Raw genomic sequence first — 21,715 nt, 5'->3', positions numbered from 1 at the left:
GTCTAGTCTAGTCTGTTAAAAATGTTTTTGGCTGCCTATTAAGTTAATTTCGCAACCCATGAAAGGAACATGTCCTGCAGTTTGAAAAATATTATATTACTTGAACTGTGGTTTTAAAATGACAATTTATAGCATTCTGATGAAATTCAAAGTATAACGAGAAAGTGAATTTAATCAGTTTCCAGGATTGTTCCTGTGGTATCTGTAATTCTGCTTAGCCAACTCCTCAGCGAAATTGTAATGCACCTATAGTGTCACTCTTTTCTCTTTCAATGCTGATGGTTAAGTGTGAAAACTATGTATTTACATCAGTCTCCTTTCTACGTCATAAAACAGACAGGTTCTTTGGAGCTTCTTCCAGTGTTATACCCCGGAGGTTGCGAACATTGGAGAACATCGTGCCACTTGGCTGTGGTTGGGGTCTATGCAGAGATAAAGGAGTCCATGCTGGAAACGGCATGCCAAGGAAGTGCCAAGGCTTAATCAGAGCCATCAACCTGGAATCAGCACCGGGAAAGACAGGGTAGCCAGCTGCAAGCCAAGAAAGATGGAGACTGTGAATGTCATGGGCAAAAGGAAAAGGCAGTGGAGCATAAGGCAGTTCTGAACCAAAGAATAAAAAGCTATGAGGGCTCCTGATACTGTTCTATGGCTCTGGTTAGGAGCATGCTTCAAATGCTTGAAGAGGAAACACCAAAGCTGTTTCCCAGAGCATCACACTAGAATAAACTTTCACACTTACCCATAATAATTAATCCCATGAGCTATTTTCCCTTAAGAATCTGATATTAAGTCAAAGTTTTATAGTTCTCCTCACCCATATTATATAGTGGCAAATGCCACACATTACATTATTTCATCTATAAATATGTCAGTATATACACAAAAATGATTTTTTAAAAACAAAACCCCAAATCCATCATCACACCTAAACATTTTTAACAATGATTTCTGAATACTATTCATTGTTCACTTAGTAGTATTCACATGTCCCTATACATTTTTTGTTTGCTTTTACATTTTATTTACTCTAATAAGGCTTTAAATAATTAGGGCCATACATTTTAATACATTTCATGCATTTTAATACATTCTAATTTGTTGATTGTCTCATTTGTCTTTTTTCATTTGTAACTTTCTTCTTTTTTTTTTTTTTGAGTGGTTAAAAGGTAAAATCCAAAACTTCTTTAAATAATGGGATTTTTTCCAAGGAAGTGCAAATTGTTTATTTTGTTTACCAAAATAAACGTGTTTACCAGATGAGAAAAATACCTCCTGGCCTCTGCAAATAGGGAGAAAAGCTTGCTTATGGTGATATGAGATCCAGGGTGATGAAAACTAGGCCCACCTCACTGGGCTCCATTGTTCCTGAAATCTCCTTCATTGGATTCATTTTTTTATACTTCAGAATAGCCTCTTTTTAAACACAACTGCATTAAACTCCCTTGCTGCCCACCTTCTACTAAGAGTATATCTGTTAATCTCTGTATGAATCTCTTCAGTTCTTTGCCAGCACAATGACTATAAATGATGGCCCAAGGGATGACAAGCATGGTGAGTCATTCAAAAGCCAGTTCTATTCAGCAGAGTTTTAATGTTGAGTGCATTTAGCTCTCTTCTAATTCATATAAAGTTGATAATCATGGATTTATTGCTTTTTATGTGATGGTACACACCAGGATAGGATGCCAGTTTTTCTATTTCCAGAAGGTGTTTCCCACATTCACTTGAATAAACTAACTTTCTGATATGGTTTGGCTGTGTCCCCACCCAATTCTCATCTGAAATTGTTCCCCACATGTCTTGGGAGGGATCCAGTGGGAGGTAATTGAATCATGGGGGCAGTTACCCTCATGTGGTTCTCATGATAGTGAGTGAGTTCTCATGAGATCTGATGATTTTATAAGGGGATTTTCCCCCCTTTTGTTCAGCACTTCTCTTTCCTGCTGCCATGTGAAGAAGGACGTGTTTGCGGTTCTCCTTCTGCCGTGATTGTAAGTTTCCTGAGGCCTCCCCAACCATGCTGAACTGTGAGTCAGTTACACCTCCTTCCTTTATAGATTACCCAGTCTCAAGTATTTCTTCATAGCAGCATGAGAGTGAGAATGAATTAATACACTTTCCCATCACCATTCAACAGCCATTTCCTACCCTTTGAAGATTATATAGCATGTCATTGGATATATATATATATATATATATATATATCCAATGTGTGTATATATATGTATATACATATATATCCATATATATACACATATATATCCATATATATAGATATCCATATATATATCCATATATATGGATATATATATCCATATATATCCATATATATATGGATATATATATATATATATATATATATATATGTATATATATTTTTGAGACAGAGTCTTACTCTGTTGCCCAGGCTAGAGTTCAGTGGCACAATCTCAGCTCATTACAACCTCCACCTCCCAGGTTCAAGCAATTCTCTTGCCTCAGCCTCCCGAATAGCCAGGATTACAGGCACATGCCACCACACCTGGCTAATTTTTGTATTTTTAGTAGAGACGGGGTTTCGCCATGTTAGTCAGACTGGTCTCGAACTTCTGACCTCAAGTGATCCACCTACCTCAGCCTCCCAAAGTGCTGGGATTAGAGGTGTGAGCCACTGCGCCTAGCCTGCCATTGTATTTCTAAGCTAACAAGTATTTAGAAACTATAAACTGTAGTTCTTATTTTCTCTTTTTCCTTCGTCATGTTATTATTCTCCTTTATCTTCACCTGGATTTCTGGGTGACATGAGTATCTAGAGCTATGTCCAAAAGTATAAATGCCATGTGACAGCAACCCACAATGTTGTGACCATGTCAATTTTTAAACCATCTTTATCGAGATATAACTCACATAATGTAAACTGTACCCATTTTAAGGGTACAATTCAATGATTTTTGACAAATGTATAATTTGTGAAACCTCCACTCTAGTAAAGAAAAATATAGAACATTTCATCACCCAAAAAGTTCCCTTATGTCTCTCTGCAGGCATCCACCCACGCCTGGCTCCAGGCAACCACCCATGCCTGGCTCCAGGCAACCATTGATCTGTTTTGTATCAATAGAGATTAATTGTGCCTGTTCTGAAGTTTGATATAAATGGAATCATATGGTATATACTCTTTTGTGCCTGGCTTCTTTAGCTCAGCATAAGCCTTTGACATTTATCCATCTTGTTGTGTATGTTGATACTTGTTCCTTTTTATTGCTGAAAATCATTCAGTGGCTGCACCATAATTTGTTTATCCATTCCCCCTTTTGATGAACATTTGGATTATTTTCAGTTTTTGACTATTTTAAGCAAAGCTGCCAAAACAAATGTATACAAGCCTGTGAGGACATATGCTTTCAGTTCTCTGGGCAAATACCTAGAAGAGGAATTGATGGTAAGTGTATGCATAACTTTATAAGAAACTACCAAAGTGTTCCCCAAAAAGATTGTATCATTTTACATTAATTCTCATTGCTCTAGATCCTCACCAACATTTGCTGTTGTCAATCTTTTTAATTATAGTCATTCTAGTGGGTTCGTCAGAGAATGTCCCTCTTGTTTTAAATTGCATTTCCCTAATGATGAAAGATGTTGAGCATGTGTTCATGTGCTTGTTGGCTTATCTGTATGTCTTCTTCTGTAGTGTCCAAATCTGCTCTTTTTTAATGGGTTGTTTGACTTCTTACTATTGAGCTATAAGAATTATTTATATATTCTGGATATAATCCTGTGTCAGATTATGTATTATAAATTTTTGTCTCTGGTCTGTAATCAACTTCCAACAGTATAATTCCATTTCTTCATGCTATCATTGCCATATCTTTTATTTCCATAAATGTTGTAAAATCCAATTGCAACATTATTAATTTTGCTTTAGTAGTCAGCTCACTTTTAAGAAAATTATGAGAACAAACAATATTTTCTTGTAAATGTACCCTCTTATTTACCATTTCTGGAGCTTGTCTTTCCTCCCTTAAATATGACTTTCCTTCAGTATCCTTTCCTATTAGCCTAAAGAATTTAGCTTGTCTCATGTTGCGGGTGTGTTAGTGATGAATTCTTTAAGCTTTTACTTATCTGAAAATGTCTTTATTTCACCCTAGTTATTGAAATATATTTTCACTGGATATAGAATTGTGGGCTAACAAGGTTTTTCTTTGTTTCTTCTTTGCTTTTGTTCCTCACTTTAAACATGCCATTCTTAAGCTCTACGTATTTTTATTCAAATTAGTTTATTTCTGTGTTTCACATTAGAGAAGACTTTCAGTTCTAGAGTGAACTGAATGTGGAGTTCAATGTGGAGATTTTCCTAGGCAGAAAGACAACAATGTGAGGTATACTTCATGAGTTTCTCTTAGGGATCATGATTTGTGTTGCCTTTTTCCCAATGTTTGACAATAACTGCTTCATATATATATATATATATATATATATATTTCCATTTCTCTGCTGAAATTCCCTATCTACTCACTCATTAAGACATAGTTTCATTGATTTCTTTTGTTCTTGACTATGGATCACATTTTCCTGTTTCTTTACATATCTAGTAATCTTTTTGTGTATTTGGTATTGTTCATAATACATGGTAGAAACTCTGCATTCTGTTATCTTCTGAGAAAGAATCTTGTTTTCGTTCTCACAGGCAGATCAATTTCTGGCTGACCACCTTGAACTTGTGTAGGTTTGGCTTTATACTTTGTTGGGGTGGATGTGTGGAAAGCTCCTCAACTGTGCATCTTGTGAAAGATTGGTATTAGGCTTTTGTAGAGAAGATTGAGAAAGCAGGCTTTACCCTAAGGCATGGGGCATTACTCTTAGGGCATGGCCCTTGTGGTGTCAAAGCTGGATTCTTGAGGTGGTAACAAGATGTTAACGATGTCCCTCCACTGTAGCTGTGGAGGATCTCCAGCATTACTTAGTTCTTCTGAACCTTTACTTTCTCTTTCTTATTCACAGTTGTGTGGTAAGCCTTGTGCAGTCTTTCCCTGAATACATGATTGCAATCCTCAGCCAAAAACTTAGGGAGAAGTCCCTTCAAGACCTCCCCACTATTCTGTGCTGCTTCTCGACTCTGGTGCCCTACTTTGCAGACTCCAGGCACTTCAGATACCCCAAACTCTGATCTAGGTTTCCTCAGCTCAGCAGGACTACTATACTTTGCTTAGATCACAGCTCCCTGCACAATGGCTGGGAAAATGTCCCTAGGCAGAAAGCTGTACCAGCGTGGGACTTACCTCACGAGTTTCTCTCAGGGATCATGGTTTGTACCACCTGTTTTCCAATGTTTGATAATAGTTCCTGGCCGGGCGCGGTGGCTCACGCTTGTAATCCCAGCACTTTGGGAGGCCGAGGCGGGCGGATCACGAGGTCAGGAGATCGAGACCACGGTGAAACCCCGCCTCTACTAAAAAATACAAAAAATTAGCCGGGCGTGGTGGTGGGCGCCTGTAGTCCCAGCTACTCGGAGGCTGAGGCAGGAGAATGGCGTGAACCCGGGAGGCGGAGCTTGCAGTGAGCCGAGATTGCGCCACTGCACTCCAGCCCGGGCGACAGAGCGAGACTCTGTCTCAAAAAAAAAAAAATAAAAAAAAAAAAAAAAAAAAAAGATAATAGTTCCTTCACACATTTTATCCAGTCTTATGATTGCTTACCACAAGAGGAACAATCCAATACCAGTTATTCCATCACAGCCAAAAGCAGAAGTTCACCAGGATTTGAAACAAAAATAAAAACAGGCCAGGCATAGTGGCTCATCCCTGTAATCCCAGCACTTTGGGAGGCCGAGGCAGGCAGATTGCTTGAGGCCAGAAGTTCAAGACCAGCCTGGCGAACATGGTGAAACCCCATCTCTACTAAAAAAAAAAAAAAAATACAAAAAATTAGCTGGGCATAGTGGTGCATTCCTATAGTCCCAGCTACTCGGGAGGCTGAAGCACAAGAATAGCTTGAACCCAGAAGGCGTAGGTTGCAGTGAGCCAAGATCGCACCACTGCATTCCAGCCTGGGTGACAGAGTGAGACTCTATCTCAATAATAATAATAATGACATTTCCTGAATCTCTTCCATATTCTACCTCCAGTTCCAAACCCTATAAAATTCATATTTATGGACCATAATAAGAATGTAAATATAAGGAGTTTAATATACTAAACTTTCCGAACTAAGCCAATTAGACCACTTGGCTATTTGCAAACACTCTACTGTTCTGAGATTGGTCATTCAGCCTGAATGTTTAGTCAGTAAGCTTTCTCTACTACCCCTGCCCATACAGTCTATTTGAACTGAGCCGTAGCTTCTTGGACCACTTATTGGGTCTGTTTTCAACTTTGATGAAAGGGGAGTCTAGATAGAAAAAGTGTTTGAACAGCCCACTATTTTTGTAGAGCAGGACAGTTAAAGTTCTATCAAAATATCAGGGAGAATCAGCAAAAGAATGACTCTATCTCATATTTGAATAGTGAATATCTTATGTGGGTCTCTCACTAACCCTCTGAAAAAGGCAATAAGCTATTATTGCTCCCATTTTGCAAGTGACAAAACTCAGAATCAATTCAGTTAATTGAATCATCCAACATTAACACAGGTAGGTGATGACAGAACTCAGAAAGGCAAAGTCACTGTGAATAAATGTAACAATTAATTCCCTGTACATGGACACCACAGGCCAGCTCTGCAAATAGGCAGAATACATAGCCAAGTATGAGGTACAATTTGAGAGATGCCAAATCACTCATTCCTTGCTAATCACAGGGCCTAAAATTTCAGCATTAGTCATTCATTTTAGCTTGAGCCATCAATGACCTGTTAAAATGGAAATCTAATTACCTTCCATTTGTACAGCAATTCACAATTTTCCAAGAGTGTTTTACATTTAATAATAATAATACCTAACATTCATTATGGGAACTTCTATGTGGCAGGCACTGTTTTAAGTGTTTTGCGTATATTGACTATTTTTATCTACGCCATAATTCTATGGGAGGGGTACTGCCATTATCTCCATTTCACATATGTGGAACCTAAAGCTTATAAAGATTAAATAACTTGCCTAAGGTCATACAATTAGAAAGTGGAGAAGGTAGGATTTGAGTCTGGATCCAGAGTTCTTGCTTTTAACCATTAAACTTTTTGTTTGCTAATTTGATCCAATTCAAAATCCTACAACATAAAGGCATCATTAAACCACCTTTTACAGGTGAACAAACGAAGACCCAGAAAATTTACATGACTTTCCCAATGTTCCTCCAGCTAATTATTGATTAATCCTGAAAATCATAACTCCTAGTTGACTCTTTCCAATACACTAAACCAAAAGAACTAATAGTTAAGTCATTATCAGCAAAAAGAGAGATTGGAGCAAAGACAGTTTCATTTTGATGAGATATAATAAGATGTTCTGAGAAGCCAAAAGGCAGTTTGAGGACTTTCCAGCCTTTAGATGGTAACAGGAAATATTAATTTTATTTTACAAATATTTGCTGATTCCCTAACTACGTTCCAGGCACCATTCTCAGTGCAGGAATACATCTATGAACAAAGAAACAAAAAATCCCTGCCTTTATGGAATTTACATTCAAATAGAATACAAAAAAATTACTAGTGGTACAGAGGAATTATACTGAAAATAAAGAGGTACAATGTGAAGCAGAATTGACAGTGAATCCAGCTGGAAATATTTTTTCAAATCTACTCCTTCAGTAACTCACTTGTTTTACACATGCTTCTTCTAGGAAACAACCCACTGATACGTAAAACGTAGGTAACATTTCAAAATACAATACCAAATTTGTTGGTGATGGTATAAGTTAAGAACTATTAAAGGGAGAGATGAGTTTTCCCAAATAAGATAGGATTAGTTGGAGCTGTAAAGGCACAAATTTTACGACATGTTTGAGTACATAAGATCTTTGAGAAAGTTGCCCAGCCTGAAACAACAGAGGGTTGCAATGTATCAATAAAATCTTCTAATATTCTTCCTTTTTAAAGTCCTCTTTTAGGTTATCAAAGGTTCTTACCAGTAAAAAGTGGAATACTGGCAGGTAGAACAGCTGGGATCATTGATGGGAAAGAAGACTAATGAACTATCTTTAGTTCTATGCCATCTTTAGTTCACTATCCTCATTTTAACAGAGGTCTGGCTTCTCCAGCTCTCTACTTGGATTTATTCTAACCAGTTGGTTGCAGTTGACCAGGGACAGATTCTTAGTTCAGGATAGAAAAATATCTGCTTTGATTCTTTAGCCTGAGTTGCTAGACAGCAGCAGTTACCGCTCTGAGGGATCCAGCTCTTGCTTTTGTCAGCAGTTGTCAATCATGCCTGGCAGGCAAGAACCTCCACAAAAAGATTATTTTTCTCCTTTCTCTTGCTGGCCCCATCCACACCAATTTTTGTAAGCTCTCTGCAGGACCACACTTAATTTTCCAAGGGAATGATGGCTCCCTATACCACTTCATTCTTAAGATTCAGGAAAGTGTTCCCCTCACCCAAGACAGCCTGAAATTGCAAAGGGTTTCACTCTTTTAGCCTAAGACTGTGTTTTAAATTGAAATGCAAATCCAGTCCTGTCATTGACAAGTTTGGGTGAATGAAATTATCCAATTATTTCCACTGGAAAGGTGTGTATGGTAGAGGTATGGGGAGGTGAGAAGAAGTGCACCGGGCAAGGAAGGGAGGAGCAGGAAAAGGAAAAAGGATTGCAAAGGAAGAAAGGAGGCTGGGAAGGGAAGCCAGGACCACTGATGGCAGATCTGTCAGCTCCTTGATTTCCCCAACGGCTGGTCTTGTACTTAGCAACTAAACCATTGTCTTTCACTAAACAGAGCCTTAGTAGTAGCCTCTTGCTGTTCAGCCATGTAAATCAGAAATGGGAACTGGAGGTCAAGAGGGAGGCCAGTGTGGGGGACAGTGGGATATGCTGCCAAGGTCTGTCTTGGAGAACGAAGGGCCAATTACCCCCAGATATTGGGACTGCTGCTGGCACTCCAGCTTTAGCCCTTTGTGAGGATTGCCTCTGCTGAAGGAAATTACCTTACCAAGATCACATCTCCTTCACAAGGGGCCTCACATCTAGTGACTGATTAACATGTTGAATAAAGTGTCTCCTGAGACACCTCTGTACTTTTACTCTGTCTTCACAACTCCCTGTATAGTTCGCTAAGTCATCTGTTGAGACTGCATTACAGCTCAGCTTCTCCCTCTGCCCAATCCTGCTTACTTTCCCTTCCATCCATAGGCATTGACATCAAAAGGTCCTAAAAATTCTCCTGAATATCAATCTCCATCACAGGATCTGCTTCCTGGGAACCCTGAATTGCAATAACCAAACTGTGAATCTCCCATTTCCCAAATGAACAAACTCCATCCTACACCATTAAATACAAGAGAGGACTGGGATGTCTTGGGCTGCAGTACATGGCTGCCTACTGCACTGGGAAACTTGATTCAATGACAAAGGGAGTCTAAACAGGTCCAGAAAAGTCTTCCTTTTTCCCTGAGGGAGGTCCTGGAAGCTTAGCTTCTGAGATAATAGGAAATATGAAAAAAAAATGACCCATGTCATTCAACAGGCATTCACTAAGTATGAATTCGTTATCAAGCACAAAATTATGTGCTGTCATCATTGTTGTCATTGTCATCATCATCGTCATCACTGTCACTGTTGTTACTAGTAGCATTGCAAGTGGTATCTGGGATTCCAGGAATTGAGAAACAAATCATTATCCATATTTAATGTTTCTCTAACAGATTCATAGACAAAGATAATATCTCTTTTTAGTGTTCAGATATCCAAATCAGAGTACAGTTTTCAAACTGTCCAGATATTTCCCCATCTGCTGGATTTTTCCAATTGTCTTTCTTTGGACCTGCTTCAGTTTTATTGATTTTTCTTGTCATAATGATCATTTATGTTTCCTTTTTTCTAGATACAGATGAATCGGGGTTTTGAAACCAGGCAGGATCATATTCTTTTCAGTTTGCTTCCAGAGGTCTTCCCAAAGATGACCAGCCAGACTTCATTAGTAAATAGTGAAGCTATTTACTAGGTCAGGGTGACTTTAGGACTTCTGGGAGCATATCTGATAGTTTAACATTCATGCTCATAATCAAAATTTGAGTTATTATATTTCTTTTTTTTTTTTTTTTTTTTTTTTGAGACGGAGTCTCGCCCTGTCACCCAGGCTGGAGTGCAGTGGCGCGGTCTCGGCCCACTGCAAGCTCCACCTCCTGGGTTCCCGCCATTCTCCTGCCTCAGCCTCTCCGAGTAGCTGGGACTACAGGCGCCCGCCACCATGCCCAGCTAATTTTTTTGTATTTTTAGTAGAGACAGGGTTTCACCGTGGTCTCGATCTCCTGACCTCGTGATCTGCCCGCCTCGGCCTCCCAAAGTGCTGGGATTACAAGCGTGAGCCGTGCCCGGCCTTCACACTCCACTTTACATTCACCCTCACTGACACTCTGCTGCTAATTTTCTTGTGAGGATTGTGATTATCTTCACTGGTTGACATTTCATTCCCTCAAACAAGTTAATATCTCCTACAAACTTAGAAGGTTGACTACAGATGTCCTTTCCCAGTGTGTTCCTGATCATAAGGAATAACTAGTTGTGCTCTAATCCCTCGAGATTCCATTATTTAGGACTCCATTAACTGCTCATATTCCTACTTTTTGTTTTTTGTCTTTATATGATTTTTTCCTTTGCAAAGTAACACCACAATTTCCATGATGATGTGTATTTGTAACTGATATAATGTGGCGGTAACCTTTTGAATGTGTTTGCTCTTGCTTCTCTGATTCTTTTAATTGTGATGTTAGGGTGTCAATTTTAGGTCTTTCCTGCTTTCCCTTGTGGGCATTTAGTGCTATAAATTTCCCTCTACACACTGCTTTAAATGTGTCCCAGAGATTCTGGTATGTTGTGTCTTTGTTCTCATTGGTTTCAAAGAACATCTTTATTTATGCCTTCATTTTGTTATTTACCCAGTAGTCATTCAGAAGCAGGTTGTTCAGTTTCTATGTAGTTCAGCGGTTTTGAATGAGTTTCTTAATCCTGAGTTCTAGTTTGATTGCACTGTGGTCTGTGAGACAGTTTGTTATAATTTCTGTTCTTTTACATTTGCTGAGGAGTGTTTTACTTCCAACTATGTGGTCAAATTTTGGAGTAAGTGTGATGTGGTGCTGAGAAGAATGTATATTCTGTTGATTTGGGGTGGAGAGTTCTGTAGATGTCTATTAGGTCTGCTTGGTGCAGAGCGGAGTTCAATTCCTGGATATCCTTGTTAACTTTCTGTCTCACTGATCTGTCTAAGGTTGACAGTGGGCTGCTAAAGTCTCCCATTATTATTGTGTGGGAGTCTAAGTCTCTTTGTAGGTCTCTAAGGACTTGCTTTATGAATCTGGGTGCTCCTGTATTGGGTGCATATATATTTAGGATAGTTAGCTCTTCTTGTTGAATTGATCCCTTTACCATTATGTAATGGCCGCCCTTGTCTCTTTTGATCTTTGTTGGTTTAAAGTCTGTTTTATCAGAGACTATGATTGTAACCCCTGCCTTTTCTTGTTTTCCATTTGCTTGGTAGATCTTCCTCCATCCCTTTATTTTGAGCCTATGTGTGTCTCTGCACATGAGATGGGTCTCCTGAATACAGCACATTGATGGGTCTTGACTCTATCCAATTTGCCAGTCTGTGTCTTTTAATTGGGGCATTTAACCCATTTACATTTAAGGTTAATATTGTTATGTGTGAATTTGATCCTATCGTTATGATGTTAGCTGGTTGTTTTGCTCGTTAGTTGATGCAGTTTCTTCATAGTGTCAATGGTCTTTACAATTTGGTATGTTTTTGCAGTGGCTGGTGCTAGTTTTTCCTTTCCATATTTAGTGCTTCCTTCAGGAGCTCTTGTAAGGCAGGTCTGGTGGTGACAGAATCTCTCAGCATTTGCTTGTCTGTAAAGGATTTTATTTCTCCTTCACTTATGAAGCTTATTTTGGCTGGATATGAAATTCTGGGTTGAAAGTTCTTTTCTTTAAGAATGTTGAATATTGGCCCCCCCTCTCTTCTGGCTTGTAGGGTTTCTGCAGAGAGATATGCTGTTAGTCTGATGGGCTTCCCTTTGGGGGTAACCTGACCTTTCTCTCTGGCTGCCCTTAACATTTTTTGCTTCATTTCAACCTTGGTGAACCTGACAATTATGTGTCTTGGGGTTGCTCTTCTCAAGGAGTATCTTTGTGGTGTTCTCTGTATTTCCTGAATTTGAATGTTGGCCTGCCTTGCTAGGTTGGGGAAGTTCGCCTGGATAATATCCTGCAGAGTGCTTTCCAACTTGGTTCCATTCTCCCCGTCACTTTCAGGTACACCAATCAGATGTAGATTTTGTATTTTCACATAGTCCCATATTTCTTGGAGGCTTTGTTCATTTCTTTTTACTCTTTTTCTCTAAACTTCTCTTCTCGCTTCATTTCTTTCATTTGATCTTCAATCACTGATACCCTTTCTTCCAGTTGATTGAATCGGCTACTGAAGCTTGTGCATTCGTCACATAGTTCTCGTGCCATAGTTTTCAGCTCCATGAGGTCATTTAAGGACTTCTCTACACTGGTTATTCTAGTTAGCCATTCATCTAATCTTTTTTCAAGGATTTTATTCAAAAGCTAGCAGAAGGCAAGAAATAACTAAGATCAGAGTAGAACTGAAGGAGACAGAGACACAAAAAACCCTTCAAAAAATATCAGTGAATCCAGGAGCTGTTTTTTTTTTGAAAAGATCAACAAAATTGATAGAGTGCTAGCAAGACTAATAAAGAAGAAGAGAGAGAAGAGTCAAATAGATGCAATAAAAAATGATGAAGGGGATATCACCACTGATCCCACAGAAATACAAACTACCATCAGAGAATACCACAAACACCTCTATGTAAATAAACTAGAAAATCTAGAAGAAATGGATAAATTCCTCGACACATACAGCCTCCCAAGACTAAACCAGGAAGAAGCTGAATCCCTGAATAGACCAATAACAGGCTCTGAAATTGAGGCAATAATTAATAGCCTACCAACCAAAAAAAGTCCAGGACCAGATGGATTCACAGCCAAATTCTACCAGAGGTACAAGGAGGAGCTGGTACCATTCCTTCTGAAACTGTTCCAATCAATAGAAAAAGAGGGAATCCTCCCTAACTCATTTTATGAGGCCAGCATCATCCTGATACCAAAGCCTAGCAGAGACAAAACAAAAAAAAAAAAGAGAGAGAGAATTTTAGACCAATATCCCTGATGAACGTCGATGCAAAAATTCTCAATAAAATACTGGCAAACCAAATCCAGCAGCACATCAAAAAGCTTACCCACCATGATCAAGTGGGCTTCATCCCTGGGATGCAAGGCTGGTTCAACATACGCAAATCAACTAGGCAACAGAGTGAGACTCTGTCTCAAAAAAAAAAGAAAAAAAGACAAAGTTATCCACACCAACCCTCTAATTCCTTTCTTCTGACATAGCTATGCCACACAGATTAGCTATATATACTTACAAATTATATTTATACAAATGACATAAAATTGGCCTGTATCCAGTGTGATGGCTCTGATGAAAAAAAGATGGCCTATAACTTGCTTTTTCTTTTTCTGTTAATTTTTTTTTTAGAGATGTGGGTCTCACTATGTTGCCCAGCCTGGGCTTGAACTCCTGGCCTCAAGCAATCCTCCTACCTCAGCCTCCTGAGTAGTTGGGACTACAGGTGTGTGCCACCACAGCCTTGTTTTTTCTTCTTAATCATGGATGCTTTCCTGATGAGTACTGTCATCCTAAATAACAAAGAGCAGAGATGCTATAAAAGATATTTATTTTGGGGCCACAGCATTGCAATGAGAATACGTGTGCCATAGTAAATTATGTGCATATTCAGGGAGGTAAAGGAAGGCAAAGGTTTTTAAGGGAAAAAATGAGGAGGATCACAGAATTGTTTTGACATCATTATCCTTGGCTATAAAGATCAATAACAAGTGTGATGCTGGTACAGGGTTGGAAAGGCAGTTGTTGGGCAGATGTCCCTGCAGAAGTATTTCTTGCGTAAGGTTGCAATGGATTTTATGAAAGATTGTGGTTTTTACAGAATCTTTGTGATAGTTTTTATTATCAGGCATATAAGCATGAGAGCCTTTTCTTTATGACGTTCCCCAGCTCTATTTGTCGTGGGTTTTGGTTTTGTTTTTTTTTTTTTTTTGACATCAGTAACTTCATTTTGGTTCTGACAATATCCATATCTTCCTCTTTTCATCAAGATCTTTCTCCAAAAGCATCACTGATTAAACACCCTGTAGTTAGGTTTTGATGTTCCTCAGTACAGAATAGACCTGTCCTCGTTATTGGTCTTGTCTCACATTATAAGGAGTAATTGGCAACTAGGAGTCAGTGTCAAAACTCTTTTAGCCATGTTTGAGCAACAAGGGAGGTTTAAAGGGAGTAGCTCTAAGGCTAAGTCTACCTGAAGTCCATTAATAAGTTCTGTTCTGTGGTCTTTTGTTTTCATCTCAAAGTGCTGGGTCAGCATTATTTTGTTAGGAGTTGTACTTCCGCAAAAATTGTAGAGTTAACATATACGAAGTTTAAAAAGGGAAAAGACAAAGTAAAATTAATAGTAATATGACTATTCTAATTTGTATAATTATTTTGAGCCATTAATCTAGGCTTAAAGATAACCAATTGAATAAATCAAATGACTATAGGGAATTAGGCGAGACCTATTGTAAGCAAGTGAACTACTTTCTTATTTTGTGTATATGGGTCTCAACCTTTCCAGAGGAATTTATCCAGGTATAACACATAGTATTAACAACAGCACAAACATTTTCTTATTTAACCAATGGATACTAAACAATTTTGTTTTGTTTTGTTTTGTTTGAGACACAGTCTCTCTCTGTCACCCAGGCTGGAGTGCAGCGGCACGATCTTGGCTCACTGCAACCTCACCTCCCAAGTTCAGGTGATTCTCCTGCCTCAGCCTCCTGAGTGGCTGGGACTACAGGTGTGCACCGCCATGCCGGGCTAATTTTTGTGTTTTCAGTAGAGACAGGGTTTCACCATGTTAGCCAGGCTGGTCTCGAACTCCTGACCTCAGGTGATCTGCTCACCTCGGCCTTCCAAAGTGCTAGGATTACAGGCATGAGCCACTGCACCCGGCCTGCTAAGCAATTTCTTAGGTTAGGCTCTCTTAAGTTACCAGCAGAATATACCGATGGTGAAATTTCAATTATATCATTAGCTTACCAAGTGTAAAAGGTAGCATTAAGAGGGTAACAGTCTAATTATGATATAGAGTCTTGCTTCAGTGTCTTGAGAAAAGCTATCTACCATGTGAAAACATCAACTGCTGCTCCTTCTGTGTGGCCCATACATCAGGCATGAGGTTTGTTTCTTAAATTTCTTTTTTTTTTTTTTTTTTTTTTTTTTTGAGACGGAGTCTCGCTCTGTCGCCCAGGCCGGAGTGCAGTGGCGCGATCTCGGCTCACTGCAAGCTCCGCCCCCCGGGGTTCACGCCATTCTCTTGCCTCAGCCTCCCGAGTAGCTGGGACTACAGGCGCCCGCCACCACGCCTGGCTGATTTTTTGTATTTTTAGTAGAGACGGGGTTTCACCATGTTAGCCAGGATGGTCTCGATCTCCTGACCTCGTGATCCGCCCGCCTTAGCCTCCCAAAGTGCTGGGATTACAGGCGTGAGCCACCGCGCCCGGCCGGTTTCTTAAATTTCATCTAATTTTGACTTACAGGGATTTAGGAACAAAGAAGCTTACTGCCAATTATTGAAGGAAATTAGGAGAATTCAAGATCTGATCTAGTCTACAGGTAGATAACAAGAACTTGAAAAACTGCGCAGGGCTACTATCTAATAACAGCTGTATTATATTTCTTTAGAAATATAACTTTTTCTCTCTATATTGATTATTAGGACTCTCAGACTTAAAGACTTCTTGAGCATGGGAAGCCAAACCAAGGCAGACTTTAGACTTTATTTCAGTCTTAAGGTTCTTGGGTCTGCCAAGAAGCGACAATTTTTATTCACTCACTGTAAGGCTAGAAACTACTAAAGCCAGACATTTTGTGCACACTCTCAAATACAACATTTTATTCAAAGCCTTGGTAAAAGGCCAGGGGCATTGGCTCACACCTGTAATCCCAGAAACTTGGGAGGCCAAGGCAGGAGGATCCTGGATAACTTGAGGCCAGGAATTTGAGACCAACCTGGGCAATATAGTGAGACCCCACCTCTACCAAAAAAAATTTTGTTTTTAATTAGCCAAGCATGGTGGTACACACCTGTAGTCCTAGCCACTCAGCCATGTAGGCTGAGGCAGGAGTTTCACTTGAGCCCAGGAGCTTGAGATCACAGTGAGCTTTGATCATGCCGCTGCACTGCAGCCTAGATAACAGAGTGAGACTCTGTCTCTAAAGAAACAAATAAACAAAAACACAAACACACAAAAAAAGACTTGGTAAAAAAAAAAAAAATCAGTGTTTCCAATTACATCCTGTTTATGAAGAGAGAACAAATTTTTATTGACCTTATGTAAATAAAGAATACTAATAAGTATTTGCCAATTTTTGTTAGAATCAAGTAGGGGAAAAAAGCAAAGGTGTTTTCATCTTTATTAAAAGTATACTTTACCAAATTCTTGTAAACTATAAATAGCTTATGAGAAAAAAATTTCTTAAATCTGAAAAACAAAACATTTAAATAAAGAACCAACAATGGTTTAAATAAGTCATAAAAACATTATCAATTACTTAACTTCATTTAACTAATTTATTGTTTTTGCTTGATCTTGATTAGCAGTTTTATGAACCTATAAAATTCCTTATTAGAGTTCTGAAGATTTTTATTTCATTCATTGATCTTAAAGTCATCAGAAATCTGTGTTCAAGACTACTCATTAGAGTCTTTCCATGAAAAGCCATTTTGGACTATAGCTGATTGCAAATGCTTTTAGAGAAGACTTCAAAGCAATAACTGTGGATGACAGAAACTTAGAATAATCATGGTTAAAAATCTGATGAAAGTTCCTGGCCAGGCACAGTGGTTCACACCTGTAATCCCAGCACTTTGGGAGGTTGAGGTGGGCAGATTGCTTGAGCCCAGGAGTTTGAGACCAGCCTGAGCAACATGGTGAAACCCCATCTCTACAAAAATACAAAAATTAGCTGGGTGTGATGGTGTGCAACTATAGTCCCAGCTACTGGAGAGGCCGAGGTAGGAGGATTGCTTGCTGGAGCCCAGGAAGCAGAGGCTGCAGTGAGCCAAGATCGCACCACTTTACTCCAGCCTGGGCAACAGAGTGAGACCTTGTCTCAAAAAAAAATAAATAAATAATTTCCCAATTGACAAGGAAATGTAGTTATTTCCATTACATGCAGCATTTTAAGATGACAATCAGGCCAGGCGTGGTGGCTCATGCCTGCAATCCCAGCACTTTGGGAGGCCAAGACCAACAGATCACAACGTCAGGAGATCGAGACCATCCTGGCTAATATGGTGAAACCCCGTCTCTACTAAAAACACAAAAAATTAGCCAGGCGTGGTGGCACGCACCTGTAGTCCCAGCTACTCAGGAGGCTGAGGGAAGAGAATTGCTTGAACCCGGGAGGCGGAGGTTGCAGTGAGCCGAGATCACACCACTGCACTCCAGCCTGGGCGACAGAGTGAGACTCCATCTCAACAACAAGAAAAAAAAGAATCAGAATCACGACTGACAATGTCATATCAGGAGGATCAAACTCTTATAAATTTTATACAACTCTTAGAATACTCACATTAATACATATCCACACAAATATAAGTTTAGGAAAGATTTAACACAGCCACCAAAATTATGACTATAATATATTTTTATGAATTGATATAACTTTTAGAACATTTATATCAGTAGCATAAACATAAATGTAACTGAAGGAGTATCTAGTATCACTTAACATTTTACAATGCTTCCCATACAATTTACCAAATAAGCCTAATTATTTCATATATCTATAAGATGAGAGACACAACTTTGAGGCTCTCCAGGGGCCCAGCTGGAAAATCCCAATGTTAATTTTAAGTAAAAAAGATTTAGTTTCAGATTTTGATGATGTAGGTGGGGGGAGGACCTGCCAAAGATGTTAAAAAGTTCAAAACACTTGATCAAAACAAAATCACAGGTTACTGTAAAATAATAGCCATTAATTTAACCAGAGTGACAAAAGACTTCAAAAGCAATACAGAAGGTTACATGGATGTAAAAACCTTAACCATTTTAAAGCTCAGTTTTTCTATGTAGTCCAAAACCTAATAAAGACAAGATAAGAAATTATCTTGATAAAATGTAAAATCTTTGTTTTTTCAGGCCAGTTACCAAAACATAAAGAAAAATCTCTTGTAGTGTGATTGCTTCTCCTTATGGGAAGCCCATTTAGATAATCTGGAAGTCAATCCTGATGAAAAGGGTACTTGAATTTAATCAGGCACAGGAAGAATGTATCTAGGGTTAAGAATATACATTACATTATACAGGAATGTAAACAAGAAAACTAATACCTTGAGTGAGGGAATACATGGCTCTCGCTAACAACATAGGAAGTTTCCTGATTACATGGAACAATTTAGGCACATCAATAAAAGCCAAGAGTACAGAATTGGGTTATGCTGGAGGAATACACTATGTTTCTAGGCCTTTAAGATAAATATTTCAGTGCTTGCTTTGACAGCACATATACTAAAGTTGGAATGATACAGAGAAGATTAGCATGGCCACAAGCTGTTAAAAAATAATAATTTTTTAAAAAATTTCAGCATCAGACTATAACAGTAGCTAGTCGTTTTACCTTAAGACAAAAATTTACCACACAAGAATCTTTCTTACATAAAATTATTCTCTGTCCTTTTTAATCTTCTTTAGCAAAAATACATCCTCATATCCATAACTTTTTTCAGTACTAATGGATCTACTTCACTGGCTTAAATAGCTGCAAAGCATTCTGCCAAAAAGATGTTCCATGGTGTATTTGATAATTTCTCTATCCTTGTAATATATGTTTCCATACTTGGCTGGGCGTGGTGGTTCAGGCCTGTAATCCCAGCATTTTGGGAAGCTGAGGTGCATTGATCACTTGAGGTCAGGAGTTGGAGACCAGCCTGGCCAACCTGGCAAAACCCCGTCTCTACCAAAAATACAAAAATTAGCCAGGCTAGTGGCACATGCCTGTAATCCCAGCTACTCAGGAGGCTGAGGTGAGGGAATCGCTTGAGCCCAGGAGATGAAAGTTGCAGTGAGCCGAGATCATGCCACTGCACTCCAGCCTGGGTGACAGAGTGAGACCCTGTCTAAAAAAAAAAAAAAAATATATATATATATACACACACACACACACACTATATATATATATATACACACTATGTATATATATACTGTATATGTATATAGTGTATATACTGTATATATATGCTATATATACACACTATATATATACACACTATATATACACACACTATATATATACACACTATATATATACACTACATATATATATACACTATATATACACTACGTATATATATACACTATGTGTATATATACACTATATACACACTATGTGTGTATATACACTATATATACACACTATGTGTGTATATACACTATATATACACACTATGTGTGTATATACACTATATATACACACTATGTGTGTATATACACTATATATACACACTATGTGTATATACACTATATATATACACTATGTGTATATACACTATATATATACACTATGTATATATATACACTATATATATACACTATGTATATATATACACTATGTATATATATACACTATATATATACACTATGTATATATATACACTATATATATACACACTATGTATATATATACACTATATATATACACTATGTATATATATACACTATATATATATACACTATGTATATATATACACTATATATATACACTATGTATATATATACACTATATATATATACACTATGTATATATATACACTATATATATATATACTATGTATATATATATACTATATACATATATACTTTTTTTTCCCTATACTTAACATTTGTGTGATTGCTGAAAATGCTGTGGCCTCTTTACACTGGGGTGGTGAACAATGGTTTGGCAAACTTTGAGGTCATCAAAGCATCTTCTTGAAAAATATGACTTTAGAAAATAGCCAACATTTGTATTAGACTATGTTCTTCAGAAATAAAAGAATCAGAGAAAGAAAAGCAGTAAGAAATTTACAAATATGTACACATACAAATAGGGAGAAAGATAATTATCTCACATGTATTTATTTATAATAAAATTATATTTAGAAGAATAGATAAGGAAGCTAGTTATAAAATGAGTCTTTTAACCTCGTAAAGCAAAGGCGTTTAAAGTCCAAAGCTCAGAATGCTACTTAATCCTTTTTGTGTGTGTTCTGAAAACTAAAGTTTGTCAACCTGCAGAAGTAATGAAGCAGTTTCTGTTTGTAAAGTGAAGTTAATGAAAAATACAAAATCCTCATCAGATTTAGTTTGGAATCAGCTTTAAAGAATAGCACCTTCGGGCTGGGCGTGGTGGCTCAGGCCTGTAATCCCAGCACTTTGGGAGGCCGAGGCAGGCAGATCACCTGAGGTCAGGAGTTCAAGACTAGCCTGTCTCTACTAAAAATACAAAAATTAGCCTGGCGTGTTATGCGCACCTGTAGTCCCAGCTACTTGGGAGGCTGAGGCAGAAGAATTGCTTGAACCTGGGAGGTAGAGGTTGCAGTGAGCCAAGATTGCACCACCGAACTCCAGCCTGGGCCACACAGTGAGACTCCGTCTCAAAAAAAAAGAACAGAATAGCACTTTCAGAAAACTGTGTTACATCCCATTAGTGCATTCCTTCTGCTGTTATTAACTGGAGATAAGAAGCGAAGAAAAAATACCAAGAAAGAAGGCAGCCATCAGCAGACTCAAATAAATAGGGAAAATACAACGATGACCTATGAAAGTACCACTTTTATGCATTATTTCATGTTTAAATACTTGCTTCTAGGTCCATGGATTATATTCTACCTATCATTACCACATTAAAATGATAATAAGAGACCATGAACTTTGGAGTCTAGATGGACTTGAGCTCAAATACTAGGTCTACAATTTTCTAGCTGAGTCACCTTGGCATGGTCATTTAACCTTTGAGTCTATGTTTACTTACATAAAATAAGAATGGCCAGGTGTGGTGGTTCACGCCTGTAATTCCAGCACTTTGGGAGGCCGAGGCGGGTGGATCACGAGGTCAGGAGTTCAAGACCATCCTGGCTAACACGGTGAAACCCCGTCTCTACTAAAAATACAAAAAAAAAAAAAAAATTAGCCGGGCGTGGTGGTGGGCGCCTGTAGTCCCAGCTACTCTGGAGGCTTAGGCAGGAGAATGGCATGAACCCAGGAGGCGGAGCTTGCAGTGAGCCGAAATCGCGACAATGCACTCCAGCCTGGGTGACAGAGCAAGACTCCATCTCAAAAAAAAAAAAGAATGACAGTAGATGTTCAGTAAATGTTGGTTAGGAGATCTGGATAGTATACCTACCAAATCATATTGAGAGTACTGCCTTTACATAAACAAAATAGCTATACTATCCTGAAAGTGTGGTTCTCAGATC

General features: G+C 38.4%; 1 pseudogene; it reads left to right on the top strand.

Moving 5' to 3' along the window:
• The first annotated feature begins 18,746 nt into the window (after positions 1-18,746).
• Positions 18,747-18,835, top strand: LOC129481409 (uncharacterized; annotated as a pseudogene).
• The last annotated feature ends 2,880 nt before the right edge of the window (positions 18,836-21,715 follow it).

The sequence above is a fragment of the Symphalangus syndactylus genome, chromosome 4, assembly GCF_028878055.3.
Source record: "Symphalangus syndactylus isolate Jambi chromosome 4, NHGRI_mSymSyn1-v2.1_pri, whole genome shotgun sequence".
NCBI lineage: Eukaryota > Metazoa > Chordata > Mammalia > Primates > Hylobatidae > Symphalangus > Symphalangus syndactylus.
Note: the sequence above shows the minus strand (reverse complement) of the source record. Positions and strands in the feature narration are given on the sequence as shown.